At 46.2% G+C, this 10,667-nt stretch overlaps 1 long non-coding RNA gene and 1 pseudogene across 2 annotated transcripts; one reads left to right on the top strand and one right to left on the bottom strand.

Annotated features, from left to right (window-relative positions):
- Positions 1–4,767: 4,767 nt before the first annotated feature.
- On the top strand, positions 4,768–4,865 carry LOC127683828 (uncharacterized; annotated as a pseudogene).
- A 2,938-nt stretch (positions 4,866–7,803) lies between these two features.
- On the bottom strand, positions 7,804–9,343 carry LOC127682865 (uncharacterized). Of its 2 annotated transcripts, XR_007977440.1 has the most exons (3): positions 8,825–9,343; positions 8,630–8,696; positions 7,804–8,525 (listed from the first exon to the last, which is right to left on the bottom strand). It is a non-coding gene; the product is annotated as an uncharacterized LOC127682865 (long non-coding RNA). The 2 variants fall into 2 exon arrangements; XR_007977439.1 differs by lacking the exon at positions 8,630–8,696.
- Between the last annotated feature and the right edge of the window lie 1,324 nt (positions 9,344–10,667).

The raw sequence follows: 10,667 nt of genomic DNA, 5'->3' as shown, positions 1-10,667 counted from the left end.
AGACTGCACTGTCGCTGTTTGGCTTGGAACTCAATGCAAAGGGCTCCAGCAATGGGGACAAAAGACGCAAGCAGCTTAGCTGTGCTAGAAGGGATTCGCTGTGACCTGAGAGAAACTCGCTGGCCCGAGCAGCTCTCCAGGTCTTGATGGAATGCTGTTCCATCCCCTTGAGTCCCTTACCCTTGTCAGACCATTCAGCAAGCAGGGCTCGGAGGAGGAGCTTAAACCACCCCAGGGAACTCTGGGTATTCTGAGCAGAAAGGGTTCCATACAGGAAATTTAGAACTACTGGAGGGACCCAAGGCCTAGCTCCTCAGACTCCACTCAACTAACCTGTCTGTGAGGCTACCGTACAAACACCAGCCCAAACTCGATCTTTCAGTAATTGGTTGCTGCATTAATGTTTTAGGAAATTGCCAAAAATCTATTCCCAGGAGCTGGGAGTGGTGATCTACTAACACTAGGGAATGAGACAGGGGGACCTTAGTCAAGGCCGACATGGGCTACTGAGACCCTGTTTTAACACCTTCCCTCCCCCAAAAATGTTATTCAGAGAATAACATTATACAGAGTCTATGTTATTTTAAACAAGTTTTTGGTGAAACTAATTTTCAGTCCTTTTTGGAATTAATTTGCGCTGCTGCAGCTTATGTGAACATGACCATTCTATGACTCCATCAGACTGGATTCTTTCATTAAGCACTTTTTAAACAATGAGACATAACCATGAACACAGTTAAAACAAAGAGCCAGATGGAGATTATTTAGATCATAAACATCCATTCAAACACACACACACACACACACACACACTCCTCTGTGGATGGACTTAACAGCCCTAAAGAGTGACCGAAGAAAGACCAAGAGAAACAGACTTCTGAATGGATAAGAGAAGAAAGCACAGCTGGAAAAGACCTAAAGAAACAGTGGTGGCAACAGACATAAACCTATAGCTTTAAGAAACCGAGTAACCACTGGGTGGTGGTGCACACCTTTAATCCCAGCACTTGGGAGGCAGAGGCAGGCAGATTTCTGAGTTCGAAGCCAGACTGGTTTACAGAGTGAGTTCCAGGACAGCCAGGGCTACACAGATAAACCCTGTCTCGAAACACCAAAAAAGAAGGAAAAAATAAAATAAAATAAAATAAAAGAAAGAAAGAAAGAAAGAAAGAAAGAAAGAAAGAAAGAAAGAAAGAAAGAAAAAGAAAGAAAGAGAAGAAATAACCAAGTAATGGATGGGAGAGATGGCTCAGTGGTTAAGCGCAGTGACTGCTCTTCCAGAGGTCCTGAGTTCAATTCCCAGTAACCACATAGTGGCTCACAACCACCTGTAATGGGGAAACAGATCTTGTCCACAACTGCTTTGTTCTGCACAGCAAGAGCACCCCTGGTCCAAACTGCTTAGCTCTGCACAGCTCTTGCCCCCGGTTAAAACTAAACCTCACGCCAGCACTCTGCAGACGGACTTTGGGGTTACTGGATCCCCTCTGTTTATTCCTCTTTCCCATATGACCACAGTGGATAAACCTCCTCCCTGCTTCTCTTCTAATTGGGGTATTGAGGGTGGGTTACACCAGGGAGCATAGGCTGGTGCTCTAGAAACCCTGGTAACAGTATCCTCCCACGGCTCTCTAAGGCACATTGTTCAGGGGATGTAATTTGTAACATTTAAAGATTAACCAAAGCTTAAAGTTGAGGTAGCATTTCAAAGTAAGGTAAAAACTTATGAGTCAGTTGACTTTCTCTAAGGAAGTCCCTTCAGCGAATGAGGTAACAGTGGCTTTATGAGGTACATTATTTAGGTTTTAGGGATGAAAGAGGACTTGGACTCTGCTAAAGTCACAACTGCAAACACTGTGACCACATGGGCTTAGATTGTTGGTCCTAACATCCTTGTTCACAAGGACTTTAGGGAGCACTGTCTCTGGAGGCAATTTCAATTTTATCAGCTGTGTTGAAATTTTTGACTCCAAGATAACAGGAAGCTGGATCCTAGGTCAGGGCCTCCTTCCTGCCCTCCCTTTCTTGTCTATCTTGTCTCAATCTTTTCTGATTTACATTGAGCTTTTTCTAGATGTACAAGTGATTAAAAATGTTTAAAGTTTACCCTAGGTGGACTGTCTAAAGTTTATTAAACAAGGTTATACACGTGTTTAACCTCACCCTGGGATGCTTTGAGTTTAAATCCTGTGCCCACATACATTAAACTAATAAACTGCTTATGTTATTTGAGTTCAGGCTCTGGAAATGGGGGTTGCCTTACACCCCATTTCAGACCCAAGTAGGTTTGTCTTAACCAGCAGGGCTAACAGAGGCCACTCTTCCCCCCCCTACCCCCCCCCACCCCCACTCCCACCCCCACCCCCAGAGGTCACTCTTTTAAAGATTTATTTATTTTATTTATGAGTGCTCTATCTGCATGTACACCTCCATGCCAGAAGAGGGCGACAGATCACATTACAGATGTCTGTGAGCCACCATGCGGTTTCTGGGAATTGAACTCAGGACCTTTGGAAGAACAGCCATTGAGTGCTCTTACCTGCTGAGCCATCTCTCCAGAGCCCAAGGTCACTATTCTTCATTGGTGTTGTAAAATTGCCCAGTGTGGGAGAGAGAGGCCGGAAGCTCAGCTCAGGCACATAGAGAGAGTACTACAGGGAACCCGGCTGATTGTCTCACCTTCCCCAACTGGTTCCTGCAGAATATCGTGAGCACCTAGGTGGTCAGTGGTGCTAGTCTGTCTGTCCATCTGTTCGTCTGTCTATCACCTATCACTTACTATTTATTCTTTCTCTTTGGATTGCTATATACTTAACAAACTTACTCATGCAAAAGTAAAACTATAAATCGTGTAGGTCATTCTCTGGACTGTACAGAAGAGTCCCACTGAAGCAAAAAACCTTGGCTTTTCCTTGAGTTAGGCCTGCTTTGCCATCGGTATTATTGAAATAGAGGCCCTAGAGCGCTGGTGCCTAAAGAAAAAAATTTCCCGAGGAGTCTCAACCAGGAAGAGGAAAAAGTCACCACGCCCTGACTCAGAAGGTGGAGCTTTCTTTCCTGGAAGAGATTTCAAAGTTCTGGTTGATCCACACAGTCAAACTGAGACGGGCAAAGTGAAACCAGGAGTCCCTCTCATTCCGTTAAGCCCAAATGCAGGGGAGTTCATTTGCCTTAACCAATTTCTGTTTCCCAATTTCTTTAAAATATGGGGAAACTGGGCCAGCTTTATAAACGTCAGTTGTTGCTCAACAACTGTGTAAGTGGTTTTGATGGAAACACGGGCTTTTGGTTCTTTAACTCTCCTGCTGCAGCAAGCCTCCTGCGGCACTGTCATGGTGGGGGAAGGGAGAGAGAGACTTGGTATTGTCCAAGGAGGCCAGCTTCCCTAGCCAGTCTCTGCTGGCACTCACAGTGGGCAGAAAGGATTCAGGGTTTCATCATGTGCTCCTTATATGCCCTTGCCACTACTGGGAAGCTCTAGCTTTCTGCTCGTGCCCATAACACCTGTCACTGGCAAGGAGGAGAGGGCACTCTGTTCTTTCCTGGTTCAGTGAATGGAAGTCCAGCTTTCTCAGGTGGGAATATCTGGGGAGGGGACGTGAGTCCACCGTGCCCAGGGAGGGTGAGTCCCATCCTTCCATTTGGCAAAGGAAGGTTGGGCTACCTTTTCATGTCTTAGCAGAGCTGGAAGTCCAGGCCTGCTGCCTTTAATGGCAGACAGGGACGAAGCTGGGCACATGTACACCCACCCACAAAGATGGCCCACACCTTTAATCTAAGCACTAGGGAGGCAGAGGCAGGCAGAACTCTGTGAGTTCAAGACCAGCCTGGTTTACATAGAGAGTTCCAGGTTAGCCAGGGATACAGGGAAAGATCCTGATTTAAACAAATGAACAAGATTTGTTTGATGGGCTAAAGAGATGACTTAACAGTTAAAAAACACCCATAGGGTGGAGAGATAGCTCAGCGGTTAAGAGCACTGGCTGTTCTTCTTGAGGATCCGGGTTCAATTCCCAGCACCTACATGGCAGCTCACACCTGTTTGTAACTCCAGCTTCAGAGGCTTCGATACCCTCACACAGACATACATGTAGGTAAAACACCAAAGCACGTGAAACAAACAAACAAACAAACAAACACCCACAGCCCTCTGCAATTCCAGTTCCAGGGAACTGCATGCAGGCAGACACATATACATAGAATTTAATTAAATAAATCTTAAAAATAAAGATTTAGCCAGGTTTAATTCCAGCACAGAGAGACAGAGACAGGTGGATTTCTGTGAGTTCAGGGCCAGTCTGGCCTACAGAGTGTCGCCAGGGCTACACAGTGAAGTCATGTCTAGAAAAACCAGAATTTTTTTTGTTTTAACCTTACTTCCACTTTTGTATATGCGGAAGTGTCACATCTGGATAACATAGTAATCTGTTTTCTGTTCCTTCCAAGAATCTCTGTAAAACTGCACAATAGCTGTGTCTCTTTACTTCCCTCCGGCAGTGCGCAAGAGTGCTGCTTTCTCCACAGTCAACACTATTATGTTGGTTTTGGTTTTGTTTGTTTTTTAGACCCAGAGCCTGGAGTGCTCTCTACCATTGCCAAGCACACCACACACACACACACACACACACACACACATCCCGGCCCATTAACAGCTACTCTAGTGGGTGTGAATCAGCTTTGATTTACATTTGCCTGAGGATTGGTGATTGGAGCAACATTCCATCTGCCTGCTGACACTGGCTGGTTATCTTCTAATTTTAAATCTCTCTGGCACCACATATACCGAAATGAGAACAATACAGAGAAGATTAGCATGACGCCTGCACAAGAATGACACGAACATTTGTGAAGTGTTCCATATTTTTAAAAAAAATATACATAACCCTAAGTCAGTGGACCCACAAATAGAGTGTGACCTCAGGCTATACCAGGAACAGAAAGCGGCTCTGTGATACACATAGACTCAAACAATAGAGGTTTATGTAGTTTATCTCTGTCTTCAGTTTAAGTAGAAACTAATTTTAACCCAGCTTCCTTACTAATAACTGGTTCATTCTCTATACAACATGGAAAAGTGTTCTTTGTGGGGCTAGAAAGATGGCTCAGTGGTTAAGAGCACTAGCTGCTCTTCCAGAGGTCCTGAGTTCAGTTCCCAGCAACCACATGGTGGCTCACAACCATCTGTTAAGGGATCCGATCCCCTCTTCTGGTGTGTCTGAAGACAGCTACAGTGCACTCATATAAATGAAATTTTAAAAAAATTGACAATAAAACATTTGTTGCAATTTCTCTGTGTGACAATGAAAGCTGTGTTTTAGTTATTGACATTGTAAAGAGTGAACTGCTGATGTATGCATACTAATGATCTTTCCAGAAAGATCCTCTAGACAATCAAAAAAAGTTTGCAATTGTAAAGATTAGTTTTTTAGAAGATGAGAATAAATAACGGGGGTGGGGGGAAGAGGAGTTTGTGGAATTGCAATGAATGGATGTTTAATTTATGCAGATGAGCAAGTCTCGGGTTGAGGTCCAGGGAGTGGGGAAGAGGGGCGTTCTTTGCACCCAGAAGACGGAGGGGTCGGATTGCTGACCTGAGGACACCTGTCCCAGGACGAGTTCTGCGGAGAATGTGGTGTCCTTCTAGCCTTACCCCTAGCGTGTGGGGTTGGACATTCATTCCCAAGGATTCCTCCCTTCTGCCTCTCTCTGGGGCAGAAGGGCCGATCGTTCTGTCCTCTCGCCACGAGGCGGATAGAGGGTGCAGGCTAAAGCCCAGGCTCCAGGGCTCACAGCAGGCGACGCACACCGGGTTCTTTCTGTGCGGGCGCAGTTCCTCGGCGTCTGGACTCGCAGTGCCCCCTCGCGGCGGGAGCAACCAGGTGCCACGACGCTAACCCCTGCAGAGACCGCTTAACCAGTGCCACCTTAGGGCCCCTGACCAAGAATTACTGGGGTGTGGAGGGGGATAGGGGAGTAGGGGGTGGGGAGTGACAACAGTGCTGAGATTGCTAGACTTCAGTAGATGAGAGAAAAAAATTACTAGAAACTTCCAAGCCTAGTTTCATAGCATATTGTGCAAAAATTAATTTGGGATATGTTGTAGGCACAAACACAAAAGATGTAGGTCTAAAGTTTTAGAGTGAGCAAATATCTTCTACTGTATATTTCCATGTATTATTATTATTAATTTTAAAACAGGATCTCTCTATGTAGTCCTTTTTGTCCTGGAACTCAATCAGGCTGGCCTCAAACTCACAGATGAAGTTCCCCTTTGCAGGCATTAAAGGCATGTGTATACCCATTACCATGTGTATTGTACTAGTGTTTGCCTTAGCCGAGATATGTAGAGGTACGGGTTGGAATAATCTTTTTGTTTTGTTTTGCTTTGTTTTGCTTTTTTGGTTTTTCGAAACAGGGTTTCTGCCGGGCAGTGGTGGCACATGCCTGTAATCCCAGCACTCTGGGAGGCAGAAGCAGGCGGATTTCTGAGTTCGAGGCCATCCTGGTCTACAGAGTGAGTTCCAGGACAGCCAGGGCTACACAGAGAAACCCTGTCTGGAAAAAAAAACCAACAACAACAACAACAACAACAAAAAAAAGACATGGAATTCCAGGGCTGGAGGGGATGGTGGCTCTGTAGTTTAGATCACCTGCCACCCTTGCTGTAGACTGGAGTTCCGCTTCGAGCCTCCACAGAGGCTGCTCATTGACATCTGTATAGTAACAGCTCAGTCTTTAAGTCAACAATGTAATAATGGCTCATGTGTTTAATCCCAACACTGGAGAAGCAGAGGCAAGTGGTCTCTATGAGTTTGAGGCTTCCAGGATTTCACTACATAGCAAGTTCTGGGCCACCCAGAGCTACACAATGAGATCCTGTCTCATAAACACACACACACACACACACACACACACACAAGTGGTGAGCCCCAGCTAGAGAGTTGTCACAGTGGTAAAACCATCTTCTAAGCTAGAAGTGGCAGCACGTGCCTTTGATCCTAGCACTGGGGAGGCCGGCGATCTTTGTGAATTCAAAGTTAACCTGCTCTAAATAGCAAGTTTTGGGACAGAAAAAAAAAAGACATTTTCTAGAAGTCCCAGGTTCAGGACCCAATATGTTGGCTCACAACCAATTATAACCCCAGTTCTAGCAGATACGCCTTGCCTTTTTTCTGGCTTCCTCGGGTACCAGGCATGTATGTGTGCATAGACACACACACACACCACTGGCAAAACAGGCACACACATAAAATGGAATTAAGATTATATAAAAAATTTGAATTAATTAATTAGCCAAGTATAGTGGTGCACACCTGTAAACCCAGTGCTCAGTAGGCTGAGGCAGGTGAATCACTCTGAGTGACAGGAACAGCAAGGGCTAGCTCAGGGAACAGCTGTGAAACAGAGACAGATGTATTGATGCTCTAGACTTTCCCGGGCAGGGCATTGTTTTCTGCTTTGCCAAGAACTGCACTTCAGTGAAGTGACCTGAGACAGGGAACACTGTGGACACCAGCTCTAGGGCCGCCTCCTATGGGCAGCCGGCTGCTTTCCAGGCACCCTGAGACAAATCGCAGGCGTCTTAGAACTCACGTCACTATGGCTGTTCTGAGCACCAGGCACAGGTGAATGTTTAACGCTGGAAACCCAGGCAGAGCATTCACTCACTTCAGTAGCAGGGTTGGTGTCGAGTATTACTACCCTGAGATCAACCCAGAACACTGGGATATAGGTGTAACAGAAAGGGTAATGTAGCTGGACAGAGGAACTAACCTTTCGAACATCCGTTAAAAACACCGCTGATACTGTGCACCGTCCTTCGCATTGAGTTTATCTCAGGAGTAAAACATAATCATTGGCTTCCTACAAACCTTAGGGGAAGACAGATCATGAACAGTTTGCTGGCTGGTTTTATGTCAACTCAACACAAACTGGAGTCACTGGAGAAGAGGGAGCCTCAGCTGAGAAAATATCTCAATAAGATCCGGCTGTAGGACATTTTCTCAATTAGTGATTGAGGAGGGAGAGCCCAGCCCCTTGTGAGTGGGGCTACCCCTTGGGATGGTGGTCCTGGATTCTGTCAGAAAGTAGGCTGAGCAAGTCATGAGGAGCTAATGGCCTTCACATCAGCTCCTGCCTCCAGGCTCCTGCCCTGTTTGACTTCCTGTCCCGACTTCCCTCAGTGATATACTATGAGGTAGAAGTGTTAGCTAAATAAACCCTTTCCTTCCCACAGTGGTCTTCATAGCAATAGTAGCCCCAAGACAAACAGTAATGTGGACAGGACAGCAGTCTTAAGAATACAACAGTGCGGTGAGGTGACTGCCATCTGGATCCTTAGTCAGCACACGGAAGGCTGAGGTTAAGAAGACCACAGGGAGCTGGATGTGGTGGCTCTTGCGGAGGCAGAGGCGTCTTTCTGAATATCAGGCCAGCCTGATATACATGGAGAGGTTCCAGGGCATCCGGGGTTCCATAGAGAGACCCTGACTCGGGCAGAGAAACAGTGAAAAACCAAACACCTCCTAAAAAAGAAAACAAGAGCACTGAAAGTTCAAGGCCAGCGTGGGCTATAAAGTGAGATGCTGTCTCAAAAACAAGCACCCACCCGGGCAGTGGTGGCACACACCTTTAATACCAGCACTTGAGAGCAAAGGCCAGTACGGTCTACAGAGCGAGTTCCAGGACAGCCAGGGCTACACAGAGAAACCCTGTGTCACAGGAAACAAAAGACAAACCAAAAAAACCCAAAACCAAACAAACAAACAAAAACTTCCAACCAAATCCTAAAACCAAAATGAACAACAAACTAATAAAACCGTACTGTGATTAGCCTTCACGCTTCCGTCCGCACGGCTTTCAGAAGACTTGCTCATGGTTTTGACTCTGCTAGCTGCGGAGGACCCAGCAGTGAGCAAAATGAAGACAAGCACCTGCAGGGTCTGTGCTCTGAGGCTGCATTGTGCTCCAGCGCTGGGATGAGGCCAAGGCCAGGCTAACGAGGCCTCTACTCCGGTCTGGGGACGACGAAGCAAGGTGTGCAGAACATCCTCAGTGAATCAGGTTGACGATTGCCATTGATAAAATAAGCACGCCATAGCTGTGAAAATGAACTATGGGAACCCACTGCTGTTGTCTCCAAGAGGTTCTCTGTTGTTGCGACAAGCTCTCTCTGCATAGCCCTGGTTCTTTGGGAATTCACTGTGTAGACCAGGCTAGCCTCGAGAACTCACAGAGAACCTACCTGCCGCTGCCTCCCGAGTGCTAGGACTAATGGCGTGCTCAGCCGTGCTCACTTTCAAGTGGTTCCCATGCCAGTGTATCCTGCTTCTACCCCGGCATGTGGGGCATGAATACGGAAGTGAAAGACCCCGGGGCAGTCAGCTGTGCCCCAGGCTGCCTGAGACACAAATAGCAATGTAGCGTCACTAACTTCCTCTGAGACAGACAGCACATTTGGTCAGCAGTTAATATCTTTTGATTTAGCTCAGAGAGGATTTTTCTGTGTATGTGTTTGTTTTTTAAATGTTATCGTTGTGTGTGTGCACACACATGTATGTATGTTTGTAGTATGCACGTGGAGCCAGAGACTGACTTTCAGTAGCCTGTTCTCTCCTTCTTCCCTGGGCTCTGAAGATTGAATTTAGGTTGTTAGGCCTGTGCAGCAGGCTCCTTTACCCTCTGAGGTGTTTCAATGGCCCAAGAAAAAAATCTGCTTTACAACTTTAAATAGATAACCCTGGAGGCAGAAGGCAGAAAGAAACACTATACTCCAGAAGACATAAGGAAATCAGAGAGATAACTCCACCACCGAGATATATTCCTCTTGTTCTAAGACAGGGTCTCTCTCTATGTAGCCCTGGCTGTCCTGGAACTCTATGTAGACAAGGCTGGCCTTGAACTCACAGAGATCTGCCTACCTCTGCCTCCTGAGTGCTGGGATTAATGGTCTGTGCCACCACGCCCAGTGAGATATATTCTTTGTTTGTTTGTTAGAGACAGGGTTTCTCTGTTGTATCCCTGGTTATCCTGGAACTCACTCTGTAGCTCAGGCTGGTCTCAAACTCAGAGATTCACCTGCCTCTGCCTCCCAAGTGCTGGGACTAAAGACATGTGCCATCACCTGGTGAGATACTTTCTTTTATCCTTTTGTTTTTGTTTTTGTTTTTTGAAATAAGGTTTCTCTGAGTATGCAGCTACGGCTACCCAGGAACTTGCTCTGTAGACCAGGCTGGGCTCAAACTCAGAGATCTGCCTGCCTCTGCTTCCTGGGTGCTGGGATTAAAGTGATGTGTCATCATTACCCAACTTGAGATATATTCTTTTTTTTAAGGATTTATTTATTATTATATGTAAGAACACTGTAGCTGCCTTTAGACACACCAGAAGAGGGCGCCAGATCTCATTACGGATGGTTGTGAGCCACCATGTGGTTGCTGAGATTTGAGCTCAGGACCTTCAGAAGAGCAGTCAGTGCTCTTAACTGCTGAGCCACCTCTTCAGCCCCTATATTCTTTTTTTAAAAAATTAATTCATTTATTTTATGTGAGTACACTGTTGCTGTCTTCAAATCCCAGAAGAGGGCATCAGATCCCATTACAGATGGTTGTGAGCCACCATGTGGTTACTGGGAATCGAATTCAGGACCTCTGGAAGAGCAGTCAGTG

This window comes from Apodemus sylvaticus, chromosome 4, assembly GCF_947179515.1.
Source record: "Apodemus sylvaticus chromosome 4, mApoSyl1.1, whole genome shotgun sequence".
Classification (NCBI taxonomy): domain Eukaryota; kingdom Metazoa; phylum Chordata; class Mammalia; order Rodentia; family Muridae; genus Apodemus; species Apodemus sylvaticus.
The sequence above is the reverse complement of the archived record's forward strand: the minus strand, read 5'-3'. Positions and strand labels throughout refer to the sequence as shown.